Source organism: Balaenoptera acutorostrata, chromosome 15 (genome assembly GCF_949987535.1).
Source record: "Balaenoptera acutorostrata chromosome 15, mBalAcu1.1, whole genome shotgun sequence".
NCBI lineage: Eukaryota > Metazoa > Chordata > Mammalia > Artiodactyla > Balaenopteridae > Balaenoptera > Balaenoptera acutorostrata.
In genome coordinates, this window is record NC_080078.1 from 45,361,841 (window position 1) to 45,380,174 (window position 18,334).

Consider the following 18,334-nt stretch of genomic DNA (forward strand, 5'->3'; position numbering starts at 1 on the left):
CATCAGACTTTCTGCCTGTGCCCCTCAGTTCCCTCTCCTGAAGGGGGTGGTGGCAATAACAGCGCCCACTTTACAGGATGGTGGGGACAGACCAAATGTGAGGAGCTTGCCCACCTTGCCCCCCTGTTATCACCCATCACACTTCGAGTGTACCCACGGAGGTAAACAAGACGGCCTCGCGGTCTCGTCCAGGAGTCTCGTGTGCAGGTGCCTCTGCACCCTCACCTCTGGGAGCCCAAGCTCCTTACAGCAAACACCTGCCACTTTCTACCCACCGCTCCTGTCCAGCAGTGGAAGCCCCCTCAGCCTGCACCAGGGCCGGGGAGTGAGGGCTGGGAGCGACCCTTGACCAGTGGTGGATGCGGGTTGGTGTACAGAGGCCCCTCGGGTGGGATAACTCTGCCTGCGGGTTCCGCACGGTCCCAGGGCTCCCCGGCAGGATGGGGCCAGGCCGCCAGCAGCAGAAGCGGCTTAATAGCACACACCTTCCTGGCTCCTCTCTTCCCCCTGCCTTGCTACCCACTACCTGCCCGGTGTTTCTGGAACCACCTCCCAAATAAACTGCTTACACTCCGGTCCTTGTTTCCAGCCTGCCCGGCAACCTTGGGCATCGCCATAGATGTGGAGTCGCAGCCCCACTGAGATGGTGGCACTGCTGGGATTATGTGCTTGTCTCCTGCTCACGAGGTGAGCTCTGTCCCAGGCCGGCGAGGGCAGGGGCTGGGGTGTCACTGGGAGGCAGTGTCCCCTTGGGAAACGGCCTTGCTTGTGCATAATGTCGCCGCTGATTCACAGAGCATCACAGCCTCTCAGGAAGAATCATCTCCCAGGCACAGACGGCAGTGAATCTGGAGGAGACAGAACCTCTCCGGATGCTCACAAAGGAATCTTCTCCTGCAGAGCCAGCTGGGAAAGAATGTGACTTTGAAACAACTATTCACTGGCCTCGGCAGGTATTTTAGTGACTTTTAAGAGAAAGCGTCAATCCATGGACATCCCATCCAGAATCTCTTAAGAACATGTAACTTGCATTTCCAGATCAAATGTACATCCCCACGTACAGCACCACTTGGTCAGGAAGGCATGAAGACCTGCCGGGCTGTCCTTGGCCATTAAAGGTGACAAAAATCAAAGGTCATAGAAGTAAGAAGAGCGTGCCAGCAACCGTATTACAAAGAAACATGCTTCTGGGGTGTCTGGAAAGCACCTCCAAGAGTTTTATCAGTATTTATATTTATTCTGCTTTAAACTCTGACTAGTTAGGGTCTTCTCTGGATATTAAATTAACTCTGATAAAGCTTGTTCCATGCTTCTTCAGAAGTCAGGGCATTAAGCATGTCACACTTGTGCTCCAAGTTTCAAGGACCCTTTATACCGGATGCATGAACCATCCTTTGCCCCAGATTCATGGTCAGGGTCTCAGAAACTCTGTGGCCTTGAAGCAAAGCTGGTGAGCAAACCACACTGTCCCCTCCTCTGAGCTGCTCCTTCCTGCGGGCCGTGGAGCGGGGCTGGCTTCCCTGAAGGAGGAAGGGCTGCTGATGGCTGGGAATCTACAGGATGGGTTATGCGTAGCCTCAATCACCCAGGGCATGACAAGGATGCATGGCAGTTAACAAGACTGATTTGCCAACTATCCAGCCCATCCATAGGTGATACTAATGAGGTGAAGAGAAAAAATTAGGGAAAAAATGAGACAGGACCAGGAGAGAGGTCAGTGCCCCAAATCCTATCATGGTGTCCAGAGCTGGCCGAGAGCTCACAGCAGCAGTGCAAAGAGGGAGACACCGTCAGCAGCATGACTCACGGTGTCCAAGCGGTAAAAATAGCCCAGGCTCATGCGCAGCTTGTCTATTTCTGCTCCTGAGATGAGATGCAAAGTTTTCCTGGAAGCAACAATGCACTGCCACGTGCAGTGTCCACCACACACCCCTGGGTGCCTCCCCACCCCGCTCCAAGGCCCCCTGCCCTGCTCCAGCCTGTCTACGGCTCCCACCCACGTCACTCACATCTGCCTCCCATCCTCAGGTAGAGCGTGGGCTTCACGAGGACGTGGCTTCCTCACGTGGCCACGACATGTGTCCAGCACCAAGGACAGCGTCCAGCCACCTGTGTTCCTGGCTGAGTGGATTGAAGAACTCTTCCTTTCAGCAGGTCTGATCCTTGCAAAGAAGAGACCGGCCTCCAGCCCAAGCAGCTCCTGCTACAGACATGCTTGGCCTGTGGGTCTCTGGTGGCCTGTTTAGTGCAATGCAGGCTGTGGCATTTCTAGTCCAAGGGTCAGATAAAGATGCCATATATAAAGGGACCACATAAAAAAAATGTTCAAGGAAGCCCATGGAAGGAAGCTAGGGAATAGAGGGAACTGAGACAAACTGAGGAAACCCATGCAGACCGCCTGTGGGCTGACCAGTCTCCACCTGGCCCCTAGGTCCCCACCTATGGCTGTGAGGCTATTAGGGGGCTGGTCCTCGGGGGGTTATTTTTCCCATTGTGAAGCATGGAAATTCTTAAGTTTGCAGTTTTCTTCAGAGTGGATCAAGACCCAAACTTGAAATCTGTAGTTCATGAAGAGTAACTTTTACTCCAAGGAAGTGAAAAAAGGCCAGTGGGGCTGGAGCACGGAAAGCTGGGTTTGGTTGGAGTTGAGGTGGAGAATTAGGGGTTGGCATGTGCTGGGCCTCTCAGGCCTTGGTCTGCATCCGGGAGTGGTGTCACTGGCGGGACTTACACAGGGCATCACCAGCAGCTGCCCTGGCCAGGAATGGGTATGGGAGGAGTTGGGAGGTGGCGGGGGTGGCCTGGGTCAGAGATGTAATCGCAGGACGGCTCAATGACTTGATTTTGACTCAGTGAGGAGCAGATGGCGGTAAAATAGACTCCCAGGTTTGGGGCTCGTACAGGTGGACAGATGGTGGCTGTTCACGGACGCAGGTGGGACGAGAGCCAGCAGAGGGCTTGGTGTGCATTGAGTCTGATGCTCTTGAGCGGTCCTGCTGGGGATTCTAGGGGGTCTGGTGGGCAGTGGCACGTGGGTGAAGTTGACACCAGGGGCGACAGGGAGATTACAAAGGAGGAAGGACTTAAACCCAGCATTTAAGGGCTGGAAGGAGGAGGTTGGCCTGGCAATGGGGGTGGGGAGACCTGGGGGTGGGGACAGAGCAGGAGAGGGGGCCGTCAGGGATATCTCGGGGAGATGGTCTGGAGGAGAAGAGGCTGTCGGGGGCTGTTTCTGGAGGTGGAGGTGATGAGGCATGAAAGCCTCTTCTTGGTCCATGGTGGGGGGGGGGCAGGACCAGCTTGGTCCCTGCACATCCATGCCCCAGATCTGCCCCCTCGCTCAGTCTCCCAGCTGGATTCGGGTGGAGTTCAGGCGGCCAGATGTCACACCTTGGGCTTTGTTTTTTGGCTGTGCTGCAGCATCATTAACAAAAGCTGAGTTCAGCGGGATCCCAGGCGGCCCCCACCCATTTTGTTGTGTCGCCCTTTGCCTCACTGAGCTGGCTGGGGTGGTGTGCTGACTTGCAGGACTCTGCGTTCTCCTAAGGGGAGCAGGTCTGGACATGAGAGCAAAGTGGGCTGGGGCTTCTGAGGAGGTCCGAAGGCCCAACATGGGAGGTAAGGGCAAGCCTTACCCGCAGCACCTGAAGCAAGGTTTTAGGCGTCTGTGGATGGTGACGTGTCATTCGAAGTTTCCCTCCTGCTAAATGCTGTGGCACAGGGGGAGCCAGAGGCTGGGTCTAAAACAACATGGCTAAAGGAGAGGCTTCCTTTATCGGTCCAGAATATGTGTCCCAGGATGGCAGAAATAAAAGAGGGGCTGTGACATAGTCTCAATGCTGATTCTGAGGGGGTGTGATTAGTCCCACCTGTCGAGCCCTGGCCCCAATCTACCTGCATTGTTCAGCGTGACACACCAGGCTCCGCTGATGGGTCACCTCCGGGGGGAAATCTTTCTAGGTGATGCAGCCGCGCTGGGGGCAGGGGGTGGGGTCTGTCAATCCAGGCAACTTGTAAGACCAAGGGCACGTGGGATGAGGTAAAGTTACACTTTTATCCTGAACGTGCCCAGTGTCCGAGGAGCAGTACTTCCACGGCGCAGGAAAGAAAAACACAAGCAGGGTCACAAGTCAAGTTATCTGGAAACCAAGCCAGGTTTAGGAGAAACAAAGTCCCCGGAGACATGAGAGCATGACAGCAGCTCTCCCTGATGCCACCAGGGTTAAGGGGGCCAACGTCCTGGTGTAACATCACTTTTTCTCCTAAAAGCTGGAGAAATAAAATCTCAAACTTAAAACTTCCCAAAATTCGGCCCTTGCCTCGTGGCTCAGTGGTTGAGAATGTGCCTGCCAATGCAGGGAACACAGGTTCAAGCCCTGGTCTGGGAAGATCCCACATGCCGCGGAGCAACTAGGCCCGTGAGCCACAACTACTGAGCCTGCGCGTCTGGAGCCTGTGCTCCGCAACAAGAGAGGCCGCGACAGTGAGAGGCCCGCGCACCGCAATGAAGAGTGGCCCCTGCTTGCCACAACTGGAGAAAGCCCTTGCACAGAAACGAAGACCCAACGCAGCCAAAAATAAATAAATAAATAAAGGCGGTCCTTTAAAAAAAAAAAAAAACTTCCCAAAATTCAAGTTTCTTGAAGTCGTGTAACATTAAGGGCTGGCAGGAAACGTCCTGATCCAGAAGCCCCAACGGGTCATAGCTGGAGAAGAGAGCAGTCCAGGCGTGGCCCTGCCTGCAGCAAAGGTGCCTGGTGACCTCACTTCCAGGGAGCGGCTCTCCCCGGACCCACCCAGCTCATTCTCAAGAGTCAGCCCACTGGCAACCAGGTCCAGTGTGCGGGGAGGTCACGGCACCTCGGTCCACGGAGCTGAGGCCACTCCTGGGCCACTGACTCCTTCCGCAGCCCACCAGACACCTGGACCAGAGGGTACCTTCTGCTGCTTGCCGTGATGAGCGCCTCGGGCATACGGGCAGGGGCCGTCCGCATCTGCAAATCCAGGAACGCAAGAACTTTTCCTGATTCTTCATCTTTATTTTCCGGTGGCTCCTGAGGGAGAAGCAAATAGAGGCAGGGTCAGTTTATCCCTGGCCGCTGAGAGCCTGGGCCTTTCTGAAAGATGCTGTTCAGAGCTCAGGCCTTAGGCCCCCGCTTTGTATGAAGGCTGCTCCTAGCCTGGCCCTCTGCACCAACAGGAACCCAAACTTGCCACGATCGGAGGGCTGTGAGCATGGGAGCCCCAGGGGAGGGGGCCACGGGGCCCAGAGGAAGCCCCTCGCTGCACCTGCTCAGCACACAGGGCAGGTGTCAGCGAGGTGGCAGGTCCCTCCTGTGGCTTCTGGGGACCCCTCTGCCGGAGAAAAGAAAGTGAGCCCCCGGCGGGTGTGAGCAGGGTGCCCACAGCCAGGCCAGCCCTCTCCACCAGGAGGGAAGCAGCCTGCGCTGGCCTCCTGCAGGCCGTCTGTCTCCTCCTGGTCTAGGACGCACTGGGGATGGTTTGCCCAAAACTCGTGGATCCCAAGCAAGGAGCTCAGCGCCAAGAAGGGCAGGGGTTAGGCAGGAGGTACGCTGTTCCGGCAAATCCAGGAAGCCCTAATCAGGAAGGTCAGCCAGCCGTGATCCCTCATAAGAGCCGCGGCCCAAAGGGGCCGCTCGGGCATAACTAGAGAGAAGGGTCTGGGTCTCCCTGGGGCACATGTGGGCCTAAAAGCAAAGGCCAGTAAAGAAGGAAAGAAAACTGCCTGAGAAGAGGAGGGGATAAAACAGACTAGGGAGGTGAGAAGGAGGTTAAGAGGTGACCCAATGGTTAACAGTGGGGAAGTGGAAAGTTAGAATTAGGAATGATATTTAACTGTCAGATAACTTAACTCTCCAAGGAAGAAAAAAGTCAACAAGATGAAAAAGGTTGAAAATAAATGTTAAAACAAATATAAAACATAGAGGCAACAAAATTAAGAGGAAAGCCTAGAAGTTAAAGATTGAAATTTAAAATAAAAACAAAAACCAAATGAGCACACAAAGGTTAAAACAAGACTAGGAATCGGAAGCTAAATAGATACAGTTCTTCAAAATGATTAAAAAAAAAAAAAAAGACATGATTGTTCCAGCTCCCAACCCCACCTACCCACAGGCATGCTCTGGAATACTTGTGAGAATTGAAGGAAAAAGGAAATAAATAGAGGTAGAAGTAAGGAGCCTAAAGATTAATTTAAAGAGTATTGCCACCAGGCCAATAAGAAATAAAAACACAATTGCCGGGATGCCAAGTCCCAAAACAGAATGCATTCATTGTGACTTAAGAAAGTAACACGACGTAAAAAGACCATAAATAAAATGTATGAAGGATTCCAAAAGCTTGCGGTGTAAATCTCTCTCCGGAGTATCACTTTACTGTGTGATGTCCCTGGGTCCCTGTAATTTTTGCAGAAACCCCTGGCACAGATGCCAGTCGCTCAGAATTTATGACCAGCTGGGCTGCAGACATGTTTTATTCAGCCCCAGAGGGGTTCAGCGATTCAGTGCACACGTGCACACACACACACACACACACAACTTCAATTACTTGTCATTTTAAAATAAATCTGGGTCTCTGGTTTCTTGTGAACTGTTTATTCTTTTTTTCTCCCTCAACTTATTTAAAGGTATACTTTTTATTCATATTGCTAGATATGACTCTTAAGATTTTAATGTGCATTCCTTAATGTACAAACTAGAGTTAGTGCTGTCATCGTCCTTCTCCTCAATGATATAAAGATCTTAGACTCCTCCTCGTGCCTTGCATGATTGTTCAGGATTTCTGTTCCCTCTCACTTTGTGACACCAGAATTCATCATTATTGCTGCATGGTTGCTGTCATCTTCTGTAGTCAATGCTTGTTAATGATTGATCACATTTCTCCCTTCCTTATGTCTTCATCTCATTTCTGCATTCTGCAATCAATTTCCTTTGGTCTGGAGAACATGCTTCGGTAGCCTTTTCAGTGAAGGTCTGTTGGTGGTTTATTCTCAGTCTTTGGCCAAATGCAGTTTGTTCTCATTTGTGAAGAATAGTTTAGTTACTGAATTCTAGGTCCAGAGTGTTTTCGCACTTTCTCTGAGGTCTTTTTTGATTTTTTTACGGTTTCTATAGCTGTTGTTGAGAAATCTACTCTTGGTTTGCCTTTTTCCCAGAAACAATCTATATATTTTCCTCTTGTCAGGATCATATTTTTTGTATAGTTTTACTCTAAGATGTATAGGTGTGGAATCACCTGCATTATGTGCTTCTGAATCTGCAAATTTACATCTTTCACTAGTTCTGATAAAATCTCAAATCTCTTTAGATGTTGCCTCTTTCCTTCTCAACGTTCTCTGGAATCCCCAGTCTCTTCCTGCAGTATTTCTATCAGGTGATTAAGGGACCTTCTCCTTTTATCTTCCTGCCTTCTCATCTGTGTTTCATGTTTCTCACCGTATGCTGAGTACAGGCAGTAACAGCACTGCCATATTACTGTTCCTTAATTCCCTCATCAGATACGTCCAGTGTGCTCATTAACTCCTCCGTCGTGTTTTAAATTCAATACATATTTTTACTTTAGGAAATTCCAATTTGCCTCGACTCTTTTGATAGCGTGCTTTTGTCTGTGTGGGTTTAGTGCCTCCTTGTACGCCTTGAACATCTTGAAAGCGACTTACTGTATCACCTCTTTCTTACTGTCCTTTATCCAAAGTTCGTGGGAGGCAGCTCCATCCGCTGACGCAGGCACATGGTGGGTTGTTTCTTGGTAAATTTTAAATGTTTATACTGTGATCCATCTCACTGGAACTCTGAAAATTCTGGCTAAGGATTTACTGAGGGGAAGGTGCGTCTGGCAGGTGCCCCGGGGATCCCTGACTCGAGACCATTTTTAAATGTGAGTTTCTCAGCTTGAGGGTTTTCCTGACCATGTGCATGATAACATTTCAGACCTCAGTTCTGCATGATGTGGAGTTTCCAGCAGAGAACGTGCCACAGTCTCAGGCCCTCACTGTACTGATGGGCAGTGATTCTAGGCAGTGCTTTCACTGCACGTGTCATCCTTCAAGGATCCCATCTTTATGTGGGGCCTCAGTCCCTACTCCTCCCGGAGGGACCACTACGACCCAAGCCTTGTTTACCGCGACTGGCCTCTCCCGAGAGAGGCAGCAGTGTCAGCTTGGGTTTCAGACTCTGTATTTCATGTCTGTCTTTAACATTTCTGCCCCTGAATATTTCCCTCGCTCTCTTGTGAGCTCAGCTCTGCCTTTTGAAGCATCTGCTGCTATGCAATGTGGTCAGATGCTTTGTTGCAGGAGGTTACACATTGTGTGCATAGTCTGCCTCAATGGAGAAAGCAGATTGCTCCCGAGAACTGAGATGATCTGGTGACACCAGGACTGAAATAGGCTAGAAATATGATCCAGCAATTCCACCTGTGGGTATTTACCCAAAAGAGAAATGGAGAAAGCAGATTTCTCAATGGAGAAAGCAGATTGCTCCCGAGAAATGAGATGATCTGGTGACACCAGGACTGAAATAGGCTAGAAACATGGGTGGGGCAAGTGCTCTGGGTTCAGCCTCTAATCTGTCACTTGGAATATTATCCTGGTCCCTGTGCTGGTTTGTGATCCAGCCTCATCCGGTGCCTATTTTTTCTAACTTTAAGGCTCACTGCATCGAAGCCTGCCAGCTAAGACCAGCAGGAGCACAGCCTGGAATCAAATGAAATCGGCCGTATTCAGCCGCTGCCACAAGTCAAGGGGGGCTGCGTAGGCTCTCGAGAGCATCCTCAGAGGACGAGGGTCCTGAGGATCGGGGCTGGTGCTCCGTGATTCTCAGGAGCAACTGGGGAGGGGGCAGCGATGGGGGTGACACTGCGGAGAAGCCCAGACAGGAACCTGTGTCCAAGCAGCGGGGCTGGGACGGCCGTTGGTGAGAGAGGGCATCACTCAGAAGCAAAGGCGGAGGCAGGTTTGTGGCTGCAGTGGGTTTCTTGTGAAGAAACAAGAATTTTTAACAGGAATTCTCCATGTCCTGGTGGAAACACTGTATCACCAGCAGGGCTGATTTTTCCCTTATCTCACGTCTTGGGGCTTAGCTAACCTTTCAGGGAAATGCTTTCGTCAAAGAGAAACCCCTTGTTCTGAAGGAAAGCTCGGCTCTTCTGAAGCTCCTGTCGGAGGAGCAGCTGCCCCCCTGGCCCTGCCTGCGTCCCAGCCTCTGGTTCCTGCCGTGTCCCGTGTGTGACCCACCACATACACGACCTGAGCATCCCCGAACTCTGCGTCTTCACCCGTAAAGCCCCGTCCACTGAACACTGAGGAATTCACCTGAGAAGTAGCTGGTTCCCGTCTGCTGCGAGGTAACAAAATTGATGAAGCAGCCGGTGACCTGCGATGAGGTCCCCACCCCGGCCTCCTAAGGCCTTTGCCCTCTGTTGTTGGTCCAGGCCGGCCCAGCGGGCTTCCTTACTCCAGTTGTGTTTGCTAGGTGTGTGGAAGCCGCCAGACTGACAGAGGGACTGAAAATACGCAGCGGGGAATAAGTCTGAGATGTCGCCCACGCCTGGGCTGAAAGGTGACTTGCTCTCTCTAAGGCAGACCCTGGTGGATGCATTTCGGCTACTGATGTCACACGTTTCTCAGGCCGAGCTGGCCCTGTGCTTCTCACATGAAGGTCCGGAAAGCAGCTTGAGCGTTTATTGTGTTAATTAATTAGAAGGTGGGCCATGGACCCAGTGTGAGATTGTGCTTCCGTTTCTGAATCCTTGTAATAAAGAAAGTGTGTTTCTGGGTTAAAGAAGCCCTTCGTTATGGGGAAAATGTGAGGGAATGTCATTTTTCGCTTTTATGCTTTTAGTGTATTTTAGCAAATCTGAGGTTTAGTAATACCCCATTGCATGGGAAAAAGCAAACCCCTCTCCCAGTCTGTTCTTGTGGGTCCCTGAGATCTCGTGCTGCCCCCTAAGCGTCTTTTTGTAGACGGTTTACGATGTGAGTGGGGACCTGGCCGTGTTCTCTTTCTGGATTCATTTCTGTGAATTTGGGACGGTAAGAAGCATGTCATTCTTACAGCTTTCTTTTTACCCTTTTCCATGAAATGGATCCTAGCAACAGCCAATCCACAGCCCACTTCTGTTTGTGTCTTCTCTGTGGAAATGGAGGGGCTGCGGTGTGCCTCCTTTGATCCTTTGGTAACTTTATTCCTCATGAAACTCTGGTCTGCTGGGTGCACAGTCAAGTTCTCTCTCCCTCTGTCTCTCCCCTGCGCAGCCACGTGTGTGTGTGTGCATGCACGCACACACACACATCCTTACCACCCCACAAAGCACAGGATATAACTACTGCAGGTGAAGCCCATCTAGTAACCAGCCCGCCCACAAAGATCTTCTGGGTAGATGTTGCAGTCTGAGGTTCTCTTTAATATTGTATTTCTCCAGTTCTAACAGGCACGGTCTTCACACTTTAATGTTTCTGAAATTTTGAAATAGGGATGCATCTTACTATCAATGGCTACTGAGACGTGTTGAAACATGACAAAGGTTTTCCCTGAGCATATCTTTATGTATGTGAGCAAATTTAAGTGAATATTGACTGCACAAAACAATAACAAAGTATTATGGCGTTTAAATATATATACTTAATATAATTATATATTTTTAAAATAATATTTTGTATATATTATATATATATGATTTTAAATAAGGGCAATAATAGTACCAAATTGGGAGACTGTAATCTGAATTAACATGTTCTAAGGTTCTTGTATTTTCCAGAAAGTGGTAAAAGAACTAATTTATATTAAACTCAAATAGCTTCAAATTTACTGTACCTTATTGGCTTGGACGCCAAAGTCACTGCTTCCTTTTTTGAAGAAAGTCATTTTTTTAATGTGGTTAAATGCACGTTACATAAGATTTACCATTTTGACCATTTTTAGATATGCAGTTCAGTAATACTAAGTATATTCACATTGTTGTGCAATCATCACCCCCATCCATCTCCAGAACTTTTTCGTCATCCCAAATTGAACCTTATATCCATTAAATAATAATTCCCCTTCCCCAACCCCCAGCCCCTGGTAACCACCATCCTGCTTTCTATCTCTATGAATTTGACCAGGAGGTACCTCCTAGAAGTGGAATCATACAATATTTGTCCTTTTGTATCTGGCTTATTTCACTTAACATCCTGTTTTCAAGTTTCCTCCCTGTTGTAGCACATGTCAGAATTTCCTTCCTTTGTAAGGCTGAATAGTATTCCATTGTATGAATGTATCACATTTTGCTTATCCTTCATCTATTGATGAGCACGTGGGTTGCTTCCACCCTGTGCCTGTCGTGATTAATGCTCTTACGAACATAGTGTACAAATATCTCCTGGAGACCCTGCTCTCAGTTCTTTTGGGTAAATACCCACAGGTGGAATTGCTGGATCATATGCTAGTTCTGTGTTTAATTTTTGAGGAACCACCAAACTGTTTTCCACGGTGGCTGTACCATTTTACACTCCCACCAGCAATGCACAAGGGTTCCAATTTATCCACAATAAGTGATTTAAAAACTATTTTTGTGGTTATTTTGGCTAGGATAACAAAGGCACAGTAAAATATGAAGTAGTAGACAAAAATAGCAATGAAAATTCCAGACCTCTTACCTTGAGTCCTAACACATCAGTCATACCCCCATCTTGCTCCCCAGATAGCCATCACCACACCTGTACTGCTGGGTGCATCTGGTTTTTTCTTGCTTTGTTAGCTTTAGATTCTGTCCAGTGGACTCCCTGCTTTGACAGGGGAGAATTTCGCTTACTGAAGGCTAGAATGAAGATCACTAATATTACTGCCCATCTCCTTCCACCTCCCCCAACCTTTCTGGTGTGTAATTTTGAGTTCTTCTGTCTGTTACTATTGTATCTGTAAATGGATGTGATTAAACCCCCATCTCCCATCTTCCTACCAGGCAGGAGGAGGCCGTGGGCGGCACACTTGCCCACTCTCCTTCCCTCGTACCATGTGCCTTCCTGTGAGCTCGGCTGTGTCCTGAATTTACACTGGGATGAGTGCATCTCGCTTAGTGGCTGTGAGTCAGATCGTGAAATCAGGCTTCCCGGCTGTGACTCTGGCTCTGCTTGCAGGTGAGGGCAGGGTACTCAGCCTCTGGGTGCTTAGTTTCCACGTTGATGGAATGAGGATAACGGTAATACCTACCTCAAGGGGTTATTTTGAAAATTAAACAGGATAATCCTTATAAAGATTTTAGCGCAGTGCCTGGCATTTAGGAAATGCCCAGCACTTCTTGGCCAAAATGATGATGATGACAGCTTGGTCGGGACTGGTAACCTTTAAAATCTGTTTTTTAATTATGTAGATTCCAAATGTTAAATTATTAAAGCTATCATCATGATTCTATACATATTACTGACTGTAAACTCAAGTTGTAGTGATAAAATACTATTTCCTCTGTACTAGTTGCCAGTATCAGACCTCCTGTACCAGAAGAAGAAATAGTCTTTAGTGTCCAGGTCAAAGGGGTTCTGCCCTTTTATGTTCCATAGCTGCCCAAAATAGTGAGAAATTTTATTTTCTTCGTATTTAGACACATGGAACTCTTGCACAGTTTTTCTGGTTGTGTGTTTCTCCTGCAGTTTCTAAATAACCTTCTTTTAACATTGAGGGAAGAACCCTGTGCCTTCTTCCAGCATCACGGGTGTCTTCTAGCACCGTGTTTGTTCTGTCTTTCCTGTTGTTGAGGAAACAACACAACAAACATAACTTGCCTTTGTGAAGCCCACAGATGTTTGTTATAAATTAAACAGATTGCTGCAAGAAAGCTGCTATACAGGGATTTCTTTTTATTCATTTCTGGATATTCACTGTTTCTTTTATCCCTGATTACCCACTTCTTTGGTTTTCACGATCACTTTTTTTTCTGGACTAAATGTGTGAGCAACTTATTTAGAGAGGGCATGTGCGAGGTAAATATTCTGAGTGCTGAAAATATTTACCGTTGTTGTTTGGTTTCCTTTTTGTTTTTGCTCACACTTGAATGATTGGCTTGCTGGGGTGCATAACTTAAAGTTTTTCTCCCGACTTTGAGGGCACGACCCCACTGTCTTTCCAAGCTGTGTTGTTCTAATGGAAAGTCAGGTGTCAGCCTGTGTGCCCATCCCCTCAGCCACCACCCATGTCCCCTCGGATTCCAGGCTTCGGCCACCCCGTCCCTTCATTCTTTCAGCTCTACTGTAGCTTTTCAAAATTCTTTAAGTATTTGTTACTACTTTCTTTTCTAGTAAGACCTTTCTTATTCTTTTTTCTTTAATAGATCTTTATTGGAGTATAATTGCTTCACAATACTGTGTTAGTTTCTGTTGCACAACAAAGCAAATCAGCCACATGCATACACATGTCCCCATATCCCCTCCCTCTTGAGCCTCCCTCCCATACTCCCTATCCCACCCCTCTAGGTCATTGCAAAGCACCGAGCCGATCTCCCTGTGCTATGCTGCTGCTTCCCACCAGCCAACTATTTTACATTCGGTAGTGTATATATGTCGATGCTACTCTCACTTCGCCCCAGCTTTGCCTTCTCACTCAATGTCCTCAAGTCCATTCTCTATGTCTACCTCTTTATTCCTACCCTACAATTAGGTTCATCAGTACCATTTTTTTTTTTTAGATTCCATATATATGCATTAGCATATATTTGTGGTATTTGTTTTTCTCCTTCTGACTTACTTCACTCGGTATGACAGACTCTAGGTCCATCCACCTCACTACAAATAACTCAATTTCGTTTCTTTTTATGGCTGAGTAATATTCCATTGTATATATGTGCCACATCTTCTTTATCCATTCATCTGTCGATGGACATTTAGGTTGCTTCCATGTCCTGGCTATTGTAAGTAGTGCTGCAATGAACATTGTGGTACATGACTCCTTTTGAATTATGGTTTTCTCAGGGTATATGCCCAGTAGTGGGATTGCTAAGTCATATGGTAGTTCTATTTTTAGTTTTTTAAGGAACCGCCATACTGTTTTCCATAGTGGTTGTATCCATTTACATTCCCACCAACAGTGCAGGAGGGTTCCCTTTTCACCACACCCTTTCCAGCATTTATTGTTTCTAGATTTTTTGATAATGGCCATTCTGACCAGCGTGAGGTGATACCTCATTGTAGTTTTGATTTGCATTTCTCTAGTAATTAGTGATGTTGAGCATCTTTTCATGTGCCTCTTGGCCATCTGTATGTCTTCCTTGGTGAAATGTCTGTTTAGGTCTTCTGCCCATTTTTTAACTGGATTGTTTGTTTTTTTGATATTGAGCTCCACGAGCTGTTTGTATATTTTGGAGATTAATCCTTTGTCTGTTGTTTCATTTGCAAATATTTTCGCCCATTCTGAGGGTTGTCTTTTCATCTTGTTTATGGTTTCCTTTGCTGTGCAAAAGCTTTTAAGTTTAATTAAGTCCCATTTTTTTATTTTTGGTTTTATTTCCATTACTCTAGGAGGTGGGTCAAAAAAGATCTTGCTGTGGTTTATGTCAAAGAGTGTTTTTCCTATGTTTTCCTCTAAGAGTTTTATAATGTCTGGTCTTACATTTAAGTCTTTAACCCATTTGGAGTTTATTTTTGTGTATGGTGTTAGGTACTGTTCTAATTTCATTCTTTTACATGTAGCTGTCCAGTTTTCCCAGCACCACTTATTGAAGAGGCTATCTTTTCTCCATTGTATGTTCTTGCCTCCTTTGTCATAAATTAGGTGCCCATATGTGTGTGGGCTTATCTCTAGGCATTCTATCCTGTACCACTGATCTGTATTTCTGTTTTTGTGCCAGTAATACTGTCTTACTTACTGTAGCTTTGTGGTATACTGCGAAGTCGGGGAGCCTGATTCCTCCAGCTCCGTTTTTCTTTCTCAAGATTGCTTTGGCTATTCGGGGTCTTTTGTGTTTCCATACGAATTGTAAGATTTTTTGTTCTAATTCTGTGAAGAATGCCATTGGTAGTTTGATAGGGATTGCATTGAATCTGTAGATTGCTTTGGGTAGTATAGTCATTTTCACAATATTGATTCTTCCAATCCAAGAACATGGTATATTTCTCCATCTGTTTATGTCATCTTTGAGTTCTTTCATCAGTGTTTTAGAGTTTTCTGAGTACAACTCTTTTGCCTCCTTAGGCAGCTTTATTCCTAGGTATTTTATTCTTTTTGTTGCAATGGTAAATGGGAGTGTTTCCTTAATTTCTCTTTCTGACTTTTCGTTGTTGGTGTATAGGAATGCCAGAGATTTCTGTGCATTAATTTTGTATCCTGCAAACTTAGCAGATTCATTGATTAGTTCTAGTAGTTTTCTGGTGGCATCTTTAGGATTTTCTATGTATAGTATCATGTCATCGGCAAACAGTGACAGTTTTACTTCTTTTCCAACTTGTATTGATTTTATTTCTTTTTCTTCTCTGATTTTGTGGCTAGGACTTCCAGAACTGTGTTGAATAAGAGTGGCAAGAGTGGACATCCTTGTCTTGTTCCTGATCTTAGTGGAAATGCTTTCAGTTTTTCACCATTGAGTATGATGCTTGCTGTGGGTTTGCCATATATGGCCTTTATTATGTTTAGGTAGGTTCCCTCTATGCCCATTTGCTGGGGAGTTTTTATCATAAATGGGTGTTGAATTTCGTCCAAAGCTTTTTCTGCATCTATTGAGATGATCATATGGTTTTTATTCCTTAATATGTTAATGTGGTGTATCACATTGATGGTTTGCATATATTGAAGAATTCTTGCGTCCCTGGGATAAATCCCACTTGATCATGGTGTATGATCCTTTTAATGTGCTGTTGGATTCTGTTTGCTAGTATTTTGTTCAGGATTTTTGCATCTATGTTCATCAGTGATATTGGTCTATAATTTTCTTTTTTGTTATATCTTTTTCTGGTTTTGGTATGAGGGTGATGGTGGCTTCATAGAATGAATTTGGGAGTGTTTCTCTCTCTGCAACTTTTTGGAAGAGTTTGAGAAGGATCAGTGTTAGCTCTTCTCTAAATGTTTGATAGAATTTGCCTGTGAAGCCATCTGGTCCTGGACTTTTGTTTGTTGGTAGATTTTTAACTACACTTTCAATTTCATTACTTGTGATAGCTCTGTTTATTGTTTCTAATTTTTCCTGGTTCATTCATTCTTGGAAAATTGTACCTTTCCAAGAATTTGTCCATTTCTTTGTGGTTGTCCATTTCTTTGTGGTTGTCAATTTTATTGGCATATAATTGTGTGTAGTAGTCTCTTATAATCCTTTGTATTTCTGCAGTGTCAGTTGTGATTTCTCCTTTTTCATTTCTAATTATATTGATTTGCATGTTCTCCCTTTTTTTCTTGATGAGTCTGGCTAAGGGTTTATCAATTTTGTTTATCTTCTCAAAGAACCAGCTTTTAGTTTTATTGATCTTTGCTATTGTTTTCTTCATTTCTATTTCATTTATTTCTGCTCTGATCTTTATGATTTCTTTGCTTCTGGTGCTTTGGGTTTTCTTTGTTCTTCTTTCTCTAGTTGCTTTAAGTGTAGGGTTAGATTGTTTGAGGTTTTTCTTGTTTCTTGAGGTGAGATTGAATTGCTACAAACGTCCCTCTTAGAACTGCTTTTGCTGCATCTCATAGGTTTTGGGTTGTCGTGTTTTCATTGTCATTTGTTTCTATGTATTTTTTTATTTCTTCAGTGATCTCTTTGTTACTTAATAGCGCACTCTTTAGCCTCCATGTATTTGTGCTTTTTACAGTTTTTTTTTTCCTGTAATTGATCTCCAATCTCATAATGCTGTGGTCAGAAAAGATGCTTGATACGATTTCAATTTTCTTAAACTTTCTGAGGCTTGATTTGTAACCCAGGATGTGATCTATCCTGGAGAATGTTCCGTGTGCACTTGAGAAGAAAGTGTATTCTGCCACTTTTGGGTAGAATGTTCTATAAATATCAATTAGATCTATCTGGTCTATTGTGTCATTTAAAGCTTGTGTTTCCTTATTTATTTTCTGTTTGGATTATCTGTCCACTGGTGTAAGTGGGATGTTAAAGTCCCCTATTATTATTGTGTTACTGTCAATTTCTCCTTTCATGGTTGTTAGCATTTGCCTTATGTATTGTGGTGCTCCTTTTTTGGGTGCATAAACATTTATAATTGTTATATCTTCTTCTTGGATTGACCCTTTGATCATTATGTAGTCCCTCCTTATCTCTTGTAACAGTCTTTATTTTAAAGTCTCTTTTATCTGATATGAGTATTGCTACTCCAGCTTTCTTTTGATTTCCATTTGCATGGAATATCTTTTTCCATCCCCTCACTTTCAGTCTGTATGTGCCCCTAGGTCTGAAGTGGGTCTCTTGCAGACAGCATATATATGGATCTTGTTTTTGTATCCATTCAGCCAGTCTGTGTCTTTTGGTTGGAGCATTTAATCCCTTTACATTCAAGGTTATTATCAATATGTATGTTCCTATTACCATTTTCTTAATTGTTTTGGGTTTGTTTTTGTGGGTCCTTTTCTTCTCTTGTGTTTCCCACTTAGAGAAGTTTCTTTAGCATTTGTTATAAAGCTGGTTTGGTGGTGCTGAATTCTCTTAGCTTTTGCTTGTCTGAAAAGCTGTTGACATCTCCATCGAATCTGAATGAGATCCTTGCTGGGTAGAGTAATCTTGGTTGTAGGTTTTTCTCTTTCATCACTTTAAGTATATCCTGCCACTCCCTTCTGGCCTTCAGAATTTCCACTGATAAATCAGCTGATAAGCTTATGGGGATTCCTTTGTATGTTATTTTTTGTTTTTCCCTTGCTGCTTTTAATTTTTTTCTTTGAATTTAATTTTTGTTAGTTTGATTAATATGTGTCTTGGTGTGTTTTTCCTAGGGTTTATCCTGTATGGGGCTCTCTGTGCTTCCTGGACTTGAATGACTATTTCCTTTCCCAGGTTAGGGAAGTTTTCAACTATAACCTCTTCAAATATTTTCTCAGACCGTTTCTTTTTCTCTTCTTCTGGGACCCCTATAATTCGAATGTTGGTGTGTTTAGTGTTGTCCCAGAGGTCTCTGAGATTATCTTCAATCCTTTTCATTCTTTTTGCTTTATTCTGCTCCTCGGCAGTTATTTCCACCATTTTGTCTTCCAGCTCATTTATTCATTCTTCTGCCTCAGTTATTCTGTTATTGATTCCTTCTAGTGTATTTTTCATTTCAGTTATTGTGTTGTTCATCTCTGTTTGTTTGTTCTTTAGTTCTTCTAGATATTTGTTAAACATTTCTTGTATTTTCTCAAAACGTGCTTCCATTCTATTTCCAAGATTCTGAATC

At 45.3% G+C, this 18,334-nt stretch overlaps 1 protein-coding gene across 9 annotated transcripts in view; it reads left to right on the forward strand.

The window, feature by feature from the left end:
* The window catches only part of SYNDIG1 (synapse differentiation inducing 1), a 117,020-nt gene that overhangs the window by 22,843 nt on the left and 75,843 nt on the right, over positions 1–18,334 (forward strand). For 2 of the 9 annotated variants that reach the window (XM_057529829.1, XM_057529830.1), the window contains exon 3: positions 11,962–12,136. The exons of 6 other annotated variants lie outside the window; for them this stretch is intronic. The gene's annotated coding sequence lies outside the window, so the exon portion shown is untranslated. Of the gene's footprint in view, positions 1–589; positions 688–795; positions 954–11,961; positions 12,137–18,334 lie in introns of all 9 variants that reach the window. One more of the 9 variants, XM_057529825.1, reaches the window with a different exon arrangement.